Raw genomic sequence first — 14,565 nt, 5'->3', positions numbered from 1 at the left:
TCAGTGGAACGGGCGACAGCGTACGTTAGCCATACATTTTTTTTTATAAAAACGGTGATAGTTTGACAGCTGTGCAGAGGGAGTTCCGACATTTTTACAACTTAGGACGTCATGGTGCTGTTCCATCAAAACACGCGATAAAATGTTGGATTAATAACTTTGAAGAGACTGGATCTGCCCTAAAGAAGAAACCAACAGGACGACCAAGAAGTGCTCGTACTCCTGGCCCCCTAGATCACCAGATTTGTCCGTTTGTGATTTTTTCTTGTGGGGCTATCTCAAGAGTAAAGTGTACACGACTCGACCAAGAACTGTGGATGAGTTAAAACAGAGAATTCAGGATGAAATTCACAGTATCCCAGCTGAGATGTTGCAGCGGTCAATGAGGAATCTCAACAACAGATTTCAAGAACGCATTCGTACAGGAGGACGCCATCTACAGGAAGTCATTTTTAAAAAATGAAAATTCCATCATTGTTTCTTAAATGGCATGGTTTAAGGTTTCAGTTACTATGAATAAAATATTTTTCTTCCATCACTCTTGGTTTTATTGGATTGTTAAAAAGTTCCCGTTTTTTTGTGTCACCCTGTAGTTTTAGATTTTTCATTATAGTTTAGTTTTTAGTTTTAACTTCTTTTTCTCTAATTCAGTTCGTTTTAATTCATTTTTAGAGCAAGCTTGCTCCTTTGTATTTGTTTTCCTTTTCTTCTAAATGCTTAGTTTATTTTAGTTTTTATTTTTTTCATATCTTCGCTGTCATATTCAAACTAATCCCATAAAGCAGGAGTGTCAAACTCATTTTAGTTCAGGGGCCATATTCAGCTAAATTTGATCTGAAGTGGGCCGAACCAGTAAAATAATATAATATATATACAGGGTGACACAAAAAAACGGGAACTTTTTAACAATCCAATAAAACCAAGAGTGATGGAAGAAAAATATTTTATTCATAGTAATTGAAACCTTAAAACATGCCATTTAAGAAACAATGATGGAATTTTCATTTTTTTAAAATTACAGGGTGACCCAAAAAAACGGGAATTTTTGAAGTGCGTATTGGCAGGCATGAGTAAGTGGCAGCACTGCGAGACAGTGACCTTGAGCAAGTAAACACACCCCCATTTTAGTAACCATTGGCGGCTGTGCGAGAATTGTTCGGTAACCGTGTGATCTCAAGATTCGGTAACGTTCCCTGGCCCCCTAGATCGCCAGATTTGTCCGTTTGTGATTTTTTCTTGTGGGGCTATCTCAAGAGTAAAGTGTACACGACTGGACCAAGAACTGTGGATGAGTTAAAACAGAGAATTCAGGATGAAATTCATAGTATCCCAGCTGAGATGTTGCAGCGGTCAATGAGGAATCTCAACAGCAGATTTCTAGAACGCATTCGTACAGGAGGACGCCATCTACAGGAAGTCATTTTTAAAAAATGAAAATTCCATCATTGTTTCTTAAATGGCATGTTTTAAGGTTTCAGTTACTATGAATAAAATATTTTTCTTCCATCACTCTTGGTTTTATTGGATTGTTAAAAAGTTCCCGTTTTTTTTTGTGTCACCCTGTATAAGAACAACCTGAAAATTCTTAAGAAAAGTAAGTGCAATTTTTAACAATACTGCACCGTAGTCTATCATTTATTCATGTGCATCACAACTTAAAGATCACAGTGGATCTACAAATACACAAAACATTTAGTAAGCGGCAGAATATTGGTACAGTTCCACATACTTCTCTTAAGACATTTCAGGCTGCTCTTATTCACATTTTTTCTGAAAGGCTAGTCTGTAAATGTAAACGTTTTTGTGTAATTTGAATTTTTTTACACTGAAACAAAGAGAATTTTTTTTTTTTTTTTCATTATTTATAGGTCATTCTGATAGTATTGTACTGGTCTGACCCACTTCAGATTGAATTGACCTAAAATGATTTTAACTTCCTTGACTGTTCGTATCTTCAGTGTCATTTTTGCATTTCACAAATTTATCCCACGGGCCAAATTGGATCCTTTGGTGGGCCGGTTTTGGCCCCCGGGCCGCATGTTTTACACCTGTGGTATAGGTATATAATAGGTCAATCTAAAAAAAAACAAAAAAAAAACAGAAAATTTAAGAAAAAGTGACTTTTTCAACAAAGATATCAATAACCCAATCTTGTATCTGAAAAACAATTGTAAACTAACATATTTGACACATTTTTTTCCTTAAATTTATTAAAGTTTCCCTGCTTTCACTCTGGAAACATTTTTAAAAGAAAGGGTTTTAAAAGAAACATGGTGTGGTATGTGTGGACACACCAGGAAACTGAATCATTTTTCGGTTTAAATCAACACGATATTTACATATTAACCAATAGTTTTGCTGCTAGAGTGTTAACAAACAAACAAACAAAAAAACTGAACCAAAAACAATACTGATCATGTAGATGTTCATAAAAGCTCAGATTAAAGTTGAGGGTTATTCTATCTATCTATCTATCTATCTATCTATCTATCTATCTATCTATCTATCTATCTATCTATCTATCTATCTATCTATCTATCTATCTATCTATCTATCTATCTATCTATCTATCTATCTATCTATCTATCTATCTATCTATCTATCTCGTGCTGGTGACATATCGTTCAAGGCCACTGCAACTGCAACTTGTCAAGCACCATTCTTCAAGATAATTGTGTGCTTGAGAATCGCATCCTTAACCCTTTATCGGGCAAGTGACTATATATGGTCATTTCTACATACATTACAAAACAGTGACAGTAACAGTTACAGTGAGTCTCAATTTCTCAGGTCCAATGTGGTCTCCAGGGTCTGTAAGGTCCACCTCTGCATGAACAGTGAGTGGACCTGCTTTGTTCGGTACCATGAAGTAATGGTACTAATGTAAGGAATGATGTTCAAAGGGAGAATGTGGGTGTGGACAGGGGTCTGGAGCAGCACTGATGTGGGTCTAATGTTCTAAAAGTCATTTTCCTTTCATCTTACATGTGTTTTCCCATGTATTTTTTTATTATATACTTCTTGGAATTTTTTTTTTTTTGCTGCTTACAGGCAAGGAACCAAATATGGTAACTTCATTGACCTTGATTTTCTACATGACAATAGAAAAATGTGAATAATTTCACAAAAGTAATAACGTTTATGTCCTCTAATAAGCAACATGTTTGTGGCAGAAAACTGGAAAATACAGAAATTAACATTTTCTTATTATAATTATTATTTTTATTATTATGTTGATGTAAACTGTGACGCTCTAAAATACATTAAAACACATGCTCTTTTCATCTTAGAAGTGCTTTTCTTGTATTTTTAGATAAACTTCTTGGATTTATTTATTTATTTTTTTGACTCTTAGGGGCAAGGAACCAAATACGGTAACTTCACTGACCTTGATTTTCTACATGACAATAAAAATTTTTGAAAAAAATCACAAAACTAATAAAGTCTTGTGATGTCCTCCAATAAGCAACAGGATTGTGGCATAAAACTGGAAAATACATAACTTAACATTTCATTATTATAAGGATTCTTATTATTATTATGTTGAAGTAAAACGTGATGCTCTAAAATACCTGTTCCTTTCACCTTATGTGTGTTTTTCTTGTATTTTTAGTATAAACTTCTCGGACTATTATTATTATTATTATTATTATTATTATTATTATTATTATTATTATTATTATTATTATTATTATAATACCACTTATGGGCAAGGAACCAAATATGGTAACTTTATTGACCTTGAGTTTCTACATGGCAATAAAAATATTTTGAAAAATTTCACAAAACTAATAAAGTCTTGTTTTGTCCTCCAAAAAGCAACAGATTTGTGGCAGAAAACTGGAAAATACATACACTAACATTCATTATTATTATTATTATTATTATCATGATTATTATCATTATTATTATGTTGGCGTAAAACGAGATGTTCTAAAATACATGTTCCTTTCACCTTACATATGCTTTTCTTGTATTTTTATATATACTTCTTGTATTTAATTTTTATTTTATTTATTTATTGATTTATGTTTGTCACTTACAGGCAAGGAACCAAATACGTTAACTTCATTGGCCTTTATTTCCTACATGACAAATAAAAAAAAATTGAAAACAATCACAAAACTAATTAAGTCTTGTGGTGTCCTTCAATAAGCAACAGGTTTGTGGCAGAAAACAAGAAAATACATAAATTAACATTTCATTATTATTATTATTATCATCATCATCATCATCATCATCACTATTATTATTATTATTATTATTATTATTATTATTATTATTATTATTATTATGTTGAAATAAAACTTGATGTTCTAAAATACATGTTCCTTTCACCTTACATGTGTTTTTCTTGTATTTTTTATATAAACTTCTTGGATTTGTTTGTTTGTTTGTTTTTTCACTTATGGGCAAGGAACCAAATATGACATCTTCATTGACCTTGATTTTCTACATGACAATTAAAAAAAATCTGAAAAATTTCACAAAAGTAATAAAATCTTGTTATGTCCTCTGCTAACACACGAAGGTTGAAATGAATGAGTATTTCTATGAGTGTCCTATAAAGGGTTAAGTCTAATTCATGATGTTTAGCATGTGCTTTCGAAGCTGTAGAGCGGTCCTACGAGATCCATAAAAGAGCAGAAGTGAATGAATGTGTAAAAAAAAGAAGCAGCCCAGGTTTTGCTCTTGGGTTTTCCAGATTTCAATCAGTGCGGTGCGGTTAGCTAGGTGTAGCGTAGCGCCTTGGGCCTGTTCCCAAACCCAGCTCTTTGGCACCGGCTGTGTGGGACGTGTCATTACAGCAACGGTAATAATAGACCAGGGAATTTATAATGTGACGCTCTTTACGCGTTTCTGAAAGAGTGCCTGAAAGCCACAGACTGCCGGTAAAAAAAAAAAAAAAAAAAAAAAAAAAAAAGAAAAAAACGAGGGAAAAAATCGTGTTTGCTTGTAAACAACAGAAAGCATATTATTGGCTGATGTGTCATTCAGCTGAAACGTATATTAAACCTTTCATGAAGCACCTCTGGAATGGAACACACTTCAGCAGGAAATGAGAGGACCTGCAAACCGGTCCCCCATAGACCCTCCACCCCCCCCACCCCACATCCGAAACAACCAGACTAAAAATCAGACCCAACCAAAATCAATCCTTCACGTTCCCATATTTCTACCCCAGCACCCACCCCCACCCCCTTATATCATGACATGGAGCGGAGGGTTTTACAGGGCTCTGGGTGTGTAACAAACTACTCTCTGAAATGAAAGTGCAGTTACAGCCTCATGAAACGGAGCGCCCAGATTAAGCATAAATCACACTCTGACTTGTTTTGTGCTCTCGGTGTTCATTCAAGGAGGGGGGAGTTGGGGGAGTTGGGGGGGGGGGGGTTGAGGCTGGGGGTAGAAATATGGGAACATAAAGTATTGATTTTGTTTGGTTCGGTGTGATTTTTAGTCTGGTTTTTTGGATGTATTCATTTCATGCTTTACTAAGGGCATGGTCTGTTTGATTGACAGCCTGTGGGCGGTGCCTCTAAGTATTTTGCGCTGTCAATCTTCATTCACGGGGGGGGGGGGGGGGGGGGGGGGGGGTATAAAGTATTGATTTTGTTTGGTTTAGTCTGATTTTTTTTTTTTTAAATTCTGGTTCTTTTGGATGTTTTTATTTCATGCTTTACTAAGGGCGTGGTCTGTTGATGGACAGCTGGTGGGTGGTGCTTGTAGGTGTTGTGCACTGTCAGTCTTCATTCATGCGGTGGGGGGGCGGGGGGGCTAGGAATATGGGAACATAAAGTATTCATTTTGTTTGGTTGGGTCTGATTTTTAGTCTGTTTTTTTGGATGTATTCAGTTCATGCTTTACTAAGGGCGTGGTCTGTTTGATTGACAACCTGTAGGCGGTGCCTCTGGAGGATTTGCACTCTCAGTCTTCATTCATGAGGGGGTGGGGGGTAGAAATAGGGGAACATAAAGTATTGATTTTGCTTGGTTCAGTCTGATTTTTTGTCTGTTTTTTTACTGATGTATTTTCATTTAATGTTCTACTAAGGGTGTGGTCTGTTTGATTGACAGCCTGTGGGCGGTGATCTCAGTCTTCAGTCCTGGGGGGGGGGGGGCGGCGCTAGGAATATGGGAACATAAAGCATTGATTTTGTTTGGTTGGGTCTGATTTTTAGTCTGTTTTTTTTGGATGTATTCATTTCATGCTTGACTAAGGGCGGGGTCTGTTTGATTGACAGCCTGTGGGCAGTGCCTCTAGGTTTATAAATGTGCTGATGAGTGTGCAGTGTCCCACCTAAATAAATATATAATAATAATAATAATAATAATAATAATAATAGTCTCGGTAATTAAATCAATTTTAGAGGAGATTAAAATGAGTGGAAAAATAAAATATATTTTCGGATAAAACGATGTTCTTTGCAAGGAAAACTGGTATTATTGTATTATTATTGTATTTAGATTGTATTTATTAATCCACTGACTTGTGCCTATTGTTAGAACAGGAAGTGAAGTTTCATATCATCGTTGAAGCAGAGTATTACTATTGTATTGCGTTATATATTATATATGTTATCTGCTCACACTAACCAGACAGTTTAAGTAAATTATGTATGCTAGTCAGGATGTTTACTTATTTAAAATATGCGTGTTATGGCTTTGTTATTTTGGTACTGCAGCGTGTAACCTGCTAAGTAGTATGTTTTATTCAACTACTAACAGGTTAATATTCAACAAGTCGTAAATTACCCAGTAGTATTTCCTAGTTAGCATCATGGTTGAGGTAAATGTGTTCCATTTTGGATCAAATTGCGTGAATATAACTTGCGCATAAAAATTTGCCTAATGGAAAAACCACAATTTCGCCAAAACTCTTGTTTTTCAAGTAAAAGTTGTGTTTTTTCGGGCGTAGCGCAATTGGTATATCACAGAAAACTGCAATGGAAAGACATTTTTCTGCAACTAGTGTCACATGAATTAAAAAAAAGGATGTTGATGAACGTTACAAGCGAAGAAGAAGAGTTTTAAAAGAAACCTGGCGCAGTATGTGAGGACACACCAGGAAACTCAAACATTTTTTAATTTAAATTAACACGATATTTACATATTAACCAACAGTTTTCCCGCTAGAGTGTTAACAAACAAACAAACAAACTGAACCAAAAACAATAGCCCTTGCCTCTCCTTCAGGGGGTGGGGTAATGAAAAAAATCTCTAGAACACTGTGATCTGACCTGATAGTTTTTTTTTGCTTATTCACTCTTTTAAAAAAGGTATTAAAATGAAATTGAAATCTTAACACTTTAATACCTACAACTATTTTTGTGTGCGACTCCAAAATGAGTTTCTCTCTACATTTAACCTTTTAAGTGAAATATCAGTTTGTACTATAATACTATCCTCTGAATTTTTCAGTCTAAACCATGTTTTTTCCTATATTTAACCTCCTAAGACCCAGGAAATGTCAGCAAAGTACAAGCTTTTTTTTTTTTTTTTTTTTTAAGTAAGTGCCTATATTGGAAACATCATGATGCAACAGTTTTTTCAGATGCAGTTTTTTTTTTTTTTTTTTTTTTTTTTTAATTTTTATGGAATGTCCATTGTGGTGGAAAGTTGTCTTCTCTTCTTTTTTTTTTTTTTTTTTTTTTTTTTTTGTGTGTGTATAAAGTTGTGAAACTCAACCCATAACTGGAAAACCCATAGCTGGGCTCTTAGGAGGTTAATTCACTGATCATGTAGATGTTCATAAAAGCTCAGATTAAAGATGAGGGTTATTGTATAAAAAAAACAGAAAACTGAAGAAAAAGTGACTTTTTCAATGTAGATATCAATAACTTGATCTTGTATCTTAAAAGCAATTCCAAACTTACATATTTGGCACATTTTTTCCTCATTAGAAACCTAAATTTACTAAAGTTTCCCTTCTTTCACTTTGGAAACATTTTTAAAAGAAAGAGTTTTAAAAGAAACATGGTGCGGTATGTGTGGACACACCCGGAAACCGAATCATTTTTTAATTGAAATTAACATGATATTTACATATTAACCAATAGTTTTCCCGCTAGAGTGTTAACATGTAAACAAACAAACAAACAAACTGAACCAAAAACAATACCCCTTGCCTTCCCTTCAGAGGGTGGGGCAATAAAAAAATTTCTAGAACATTGTAATCTGTCTGTGACCTCATAGTTTTTTTGCTTATTCACTCTTTAAAAAAGGTATTAAAATGAAATTGAAATCTTAACACTTTAATACCTACAACTATTTTTGTGTGCGACTCCAAAATGAGTTTCTCTCTACATTTAACCTTTTAAGTGAAATATCAGTTTGTACTATATTATCCTCCAAGTGTTTCAGTGTAAATCGTGTTTTTTTCCTATTTTTAATTCACTGATCATGTAGATGTTCATAAAAGCTCAGATTAAAGCTGAAGGTTATTATATAATAAACAGAAGACTGAAGAAAAAGTGACTTTTTCAACAAAGATATCAATAAACCGATCTTGTATCTTAAAAACAATTGTAAACTAACACATTTGACACATTTTTTCCTTAAATTTATTTAAGTTTCCCTACTTTCACTCTGGAAACATTTTTAAAAGAAAGAGTTTTAAAAGAAACATGGTGTGGTATGTGTGGACACACCAGGAAACTGAATCATTTTTCGGTTTAAATCAACACGATATTTACATATTAACCAATAGTTTTGCTGCTAGAGTGTTAACAAACAAACAAACAAACAAAAAAACTGAACCAAAAACAATACTGATCATGTAGATGTTCATAAAAGCTCAGATTAAAGTTGAGGGTTATTCTATCTATCTATCTATCTATCTATCTATTATCTATCTATCTAATCTATCTATCTATCTATCTATCTATCTATCTATCTATCTATCTATCTATCTATCTATCTATCTATCTATCTATCTATCTATCTATCTATCTATCTATCTATCTATTTATTTATCTAAAGAGAAACTTGAAGAAAAAGGGACTTTTTCAACAAAGATATCAATAACCCAATCTTGTATCTTAAAAACGATTCCAAATTAACATATTTGGCACATTTTTTCCTCATTAGAGAACGAAATTTACTAAAGTTTCCATTCTTTCTTTTTTAAAAGAAAGAGTTTTAAAAGAAACATGACACGGTATTCGTGGACACACCAGGAAACCCAAACATTTTTAAATTTAGTACGGGTTAGAGGGCTAATATATAATAATAATGAATATATCAGTAAACCAACACCATATTTACGTTCGTCAACATGTTTATGTTATAACTTCTCATATCCTCTCACGATAATAAATGAACATATCATCGTTTTTGGGATTTAATGGAAAAACCGACATTACGCACTTCTGTTTTTTGGACGTTTAGTAAATATCGGTAATGTTTCGTGCAGATGTCCAATGGAAAAGCGACTACTGAAGGCTTCAACATGGCCGACCAACCAGTGTGTGACGTCCCACTTATTTTTATACGATGTACTACGTGTCTGTTAATTTGACAACTCCTAAGTGGGAAAACAGGAACGGGATCCCGAATCCTCTGCGTGTTCTAACTGGCCGAGGGAGGATGACAGTGTACTATTTGTTTCTTTTTCGTTTTTTGGGGGGTGTGTTAAAAATCACACCTACGTTTGTGCGAATGGCATCGGGTTCGCTCTCCTCTTGAGCGTGGAAGAAAACCATCTGGGATTGTGTTTGTGTTAAGCAAAGTGCAACGGTTCTGCCGCTCTCATTCACACGAGACGCCTGGCATCATGTAGGGACTAATGTATGATCTAAATCTGGACCTTGTTGATCGAAAATGGCAGGTCACACTTGTTTGTCATGTGACTCTCACAAACCCCAGTGCAGACGATGGTGCTAATAGATAATTGCCAGTTTAATAGGAGGTGACATGTTGTACGATGTTGAGCTGAAGCAGATGATTCTGCCTCCAAACAGTGACACGGAAATACAACCTTCTGTCTGCAGTCTGACAACAATATGTGCTTTTTAATTTAGCTTTTAATTCATTTAATTCTGCACGCAACCTATGGATGGATGGATGGATGGATGGATGGATGGATGGATGGATGGATGGATGGATGGATAGATAGATAGATAGATAGATAGATAGATAGATAGATAGACAGACAGACAGACAGACAGACAGACAGACAGACAGACAGACAGACAGATAGAAAGAATAACCATAATGCGTATTAATGACTAAATAGATAAGAGTAACTATAATACATGAATGAATAATGAAGCAGTGGAAATTAACGAACAATAACAAAATAACAATCGCGACTAACACAGAATCCTATAACACTGGTCTACAAGGAAAATGCTTCCAGAATAAAAGTAATGAAATTTTACCACATGAGAGTCACTGATAAAGAAAAGTCAAGTCAAAAATGCTGGTTGGCTAAACTTTCCCAGATACAGCTTTGGGTCAAAATGTGAAATTCAAGAATTAACGAGAGAATGGGTTTGACTCAAAAGGAATATTTGTCTCAGAGCTACAAGATCTACTTCAAAACACTGTCTGCACATTAGAATACATTCACTTTACAGGTTCTATTTAGTGGAAGATTTATAAAACTATTATATAAATGTACATAAACCAACATATATGTGTAATAACACTTAATCATATACCTTGAAAACATCACCAAACCGGCACTTTTGTCATTTATTTTCCAATTAATCTTATTAAAATACATAACATTTAGCACATTTAATCTCTGAAGCAAATCATTTCGACAAAATTGTAAACCAGTGTAATGGACGTTTCCGTGTCTGGCGTGTGTCCGGCGCGTGTGTCCGATCAATGTCCCGATGTTGCAGCACGGGAGGGCGTACAGGTGCAATGCCGCTGTTGCACCACGGAGGGCGCTATCGTACAATGGCACCACGGGTACAATGCCGCTAGTAGTAATAATATAAGAGTAAAGTAATACTGGAAAATAACAAATAAACTAGCATACTATGATGAAATAATAACAAATAACTGAAAATGATGATAAACAAGTGGTTCCAGGCCCAACAAACCCCACCCCTCACATGTTTTGTAGCTTATTTTGGCATCGATCCAGCTGATGTCATCATGTCTATGCATGTGCTGATGTCAGTGTATCAATTGCCTCTATATATGTGCCAAGTTTGAAGTAAATAGAAACAAAATTGACATTTGAAATTTAAGCCATTGTAAGTCAATGGGAAAAAAAAAAAATTTAGAAATTCAAAAAAAAGTTTAACTTTGACCTACTTTTCCCAAAATGTAATCACGTCTATTTTGGGTCACTGGTAATCTACAAACCCAATTTGGTCTGAATTCAACCAATAGTTTTGCTGCTAGAGTGTCAACAAACAAACAAACAAACCGAACCAAAAACAAAACCCCTTGCCTGCCCTTCAGGGGGCGGGGTAAATGTAAAGAATAGAGTTTGATGCTGAAATGTCAGTGTTTCTTCTACACGGGTGAGTTTGATTCTGAGGTTTAAGAAGGTATAAAGTCATTATGGGATGTTATTATCTTTGCTAAGTTGCCCTTTGTTGAACCGCGATTCAGATTAATAAAGTGAGCAAAATGAACAAAAAGTGAACATAATAATAATAATAATAATAATAATAATAATAATAATAATAATAATAATAATAATAATAACATGAGCAGAACAAGTAGCAAAATTTGTAAGAAAAAAAGAAGACGCAAAATTAAGATAAACTAATAAAGTAATGTTAAATAAAGTAATAGTTTTAAATAGGTCAAAAAATCTAAATGAACAAAAATTAATAAAATACTGAACAAAACACATAAAATGAACAAAAATAATAAATAAAATAAGCAAAACTGGAAAAAATAAATCATTTTAAAAAGGGAAAGAAATAAAAAAAATTTGCCAAAATAAACAAAGTAATAAACTAGAAAAGCACTCGGAGAGCACAGACCTCCACCAAGGCAGATCAGTCCCCCCCCCCCCCCCCCCCCCCCCCCCCCCCCCCCCCCGATCACCACCAAAATTTAATCATTTGTTCCTTGTGCCAGTATCAACATTTCTTGAAATTTTCATCCAAATCCGTCCATAACTTTTTGCGTTATCTTGCGAACAAACAAACACGCAAATAAACTAACACACAAAGCAAAGTGATCGCAATACCTCCAGGCAGAGGTAAAAAAAAAAAAAAACCTGACATGTTATTATCTTTGCTAAGTTGCTGTATTTTCCAACATTAGACCACCATCAGTGCTGCTCCAGACCCCTGTCCACATCCACATTCTCCCTTTAAACATCATTCCTTACATTAGTACCATTACTTCATGGTACCGAACACAGCAGGTCCACTCACTGTTCATGCAGAGGTGGACCTTACAGACCCTGGAGACCATAGGTGTCAAACTCGTTCTGGTTCAGGGGCCATATTTAGCTCAATTTGATCTCAAGTGGGCCAGACCAGTAAAATAATGACTTAATAACCTATAAATAATGACAAATCCAAGTGTTTATTTTTGTTTTAGTACAAAAAAAACCCCCATTACATTACAAAGATATTTATATTTTACAAAAAAGATGTGAATAACCTGGAAAAACAGAAATTTCATTTGAAAAATTAGTGCAATTTTAACAATATTATGCCTCGACTTATTATTTACACATGTACATTACACACAGTGTTACATAAACATTTAGTAACAGGTAGAATATTGTTAAAATTTTGGAGTTTGGAACTAAAATTTGAACAATTTCTACAATATTGCATTTGTTATTATTAACACAACTCCAGATCACAGTGGATCCATAAACGCACCAAACATTTAGTAACAGGCAGAATATTGTTCAAATTGCACATTTCAGGTTGTTCATCTCTGTTTTCATTTATGTATTTATTTGCATTTTATTGTGAAAGAATAGTTTTGTAAATGTAAATATTTTCACAGTGTAATGTTATTTTTTTCACTTAAATTTTTCCACATAAGTTTTCACAAAGAAAATTTATAGTTGTCATTATTTATGGGTTTATTGTGTTGTTATTTTTACTGTAGATCACAATGGTCTGTATGTGGAACCTGAACCAAAATGATTTGGACTACCCGGACTGTTCAGATTAATTTTTGCACTTTCATCCCGTGGGCTGGAATGGAACCTTTGGCGGGCCAGATTTGGCCCCCGGGCCGCATGTTTGACACCTGTGCTGTTTGACACGGAGTGCTATGGGAAACTGGTTTTTACTGTTTATATCAGAGTGAAATGAGCATTTGTTTTTCCTTTGGAGAGACCTGAGATTGTTGCCTCCCTCTCCTCACTCGAACTGTTGCTGTCACTGTCTTGTAATGTATGCGGAAATGACCAAAAATAGTCACTTGCCTGATAAAAAGTTGCATTTGCTTAAGTTTGTTTTCCCCCTGATGCTGGGAGTTTGGAATACTTCCACAGAACCAATTTAAGCAATAATGAAAAAGACAATGAAATAATAATGAAGAAAAACACAAAATTAACATAACTAACTAGCTCAAGAGTGAACACTAAGTAAATAATCGATGACTGAATAATAATAAAGAACCAACTCTGGCATTTACGTTAACGGCACAGATTAAAAACAGTAAAACATATGAAACTCCAGAGTCCACACGCCTCCTCATGTGGACTTTTATTCATGGTTTGTAACTATTTGCGTGCAGATTTCTCTAGTTTCTTGCCAACACACACACACACACACACACACACACACACACACACACACACACAAACACACACATGGACATCATAAGCATCCACTGTGGACTCACACCCCCTCCTTTTTCTCTCCCACTCATCGTACTGATTGGAGTTGTCAGGAGTCACAGGGTCACGGTGGAGGATGTCAATAGGCCTCATTCACAGACACAAAGACACACTCGAAACGCACACACACACACACACACACACACACACACATACACACACACATACACACACACAGCCAAGCAATAAAAGCAGAGAAGCAGACAAAATGACAGACACACAGTAATACAGTCCTGTCTTAAGTGTGTATAAACACACCCCACAATCACCCCATCACGTCAACAGCTGTGCATCAGCTCGCTCTCCCACTCACGGCCACGCCGGCCAAGAGCAGCCCATTCATATTCATTATTCACCAGTCAAACGCCTTGATTTCAGTGATTGGATATACCCTCCACCACCTACTGGCTCCTCCCCACGCGCCCCTCGGCCCCATGGGAAGGCTTCAATGTCTGCCTTCAGCTCCGTAGATGCGTCTTTATGTGCGTTAACCGGTGATCTGTGAATACCTACAGGGGTTGGACAAAATAATGGAAACACCTTAAAAAATCAACAAAATATAATTTAATATGGTGTAGGTCCGCCTTTTGCGGCAATTACAGCCTCAATTCTCCGAGGTATTGATTCATACAACTTGTGAATTGTTTCCAAAGGAATTTTAAGCCATTCTTCAGTTAGAATACCCTCCAACTCTTTTAGAGACGATGGCGGTGGAAATCAACGTCTTACTTGAATCTCTAAAACTGACCATAAATGCTCGATAATGTTGAGGTCTGG

The 14,565-nt window shown here is 35.2% G+C and overlaps 1 protein-coding gene across 2 annotated transcripts in view; it reads left to right on the top strand.

The window, feature by feature from the left end:
* Window positions 1-14,565, top strand: part of LOC115438835 (glucosidase 2 subunit beta-like) — a 479,883-nt gene that overhangs the window by 271,254 nt on the left and 194,064 nt on the right. The window lies entirely within an intron of this gene.

The sequence above is a fragment of the Sphaeramia orbicularis genome, chromosome 18 (assembly GCF_902148855.1).
Source record: "Sphaeramia orbicularis chromosome 18, fSphaOr1.1, whole genome shotgun sequence".
In the NCBI taxonomy this organism is placed as follows: Eukaryota; Metazoa; Chordata; class Actinopteri; order Kurtiformes; family Apogonidae; genus Sphaeramia; species Sphaeramia orbicularis.
The sequence above is the reverse complement of the archived record's forward strand: the minus strand, read 5'-3'. Positions and strand labels throughout refer to the sequence as shown.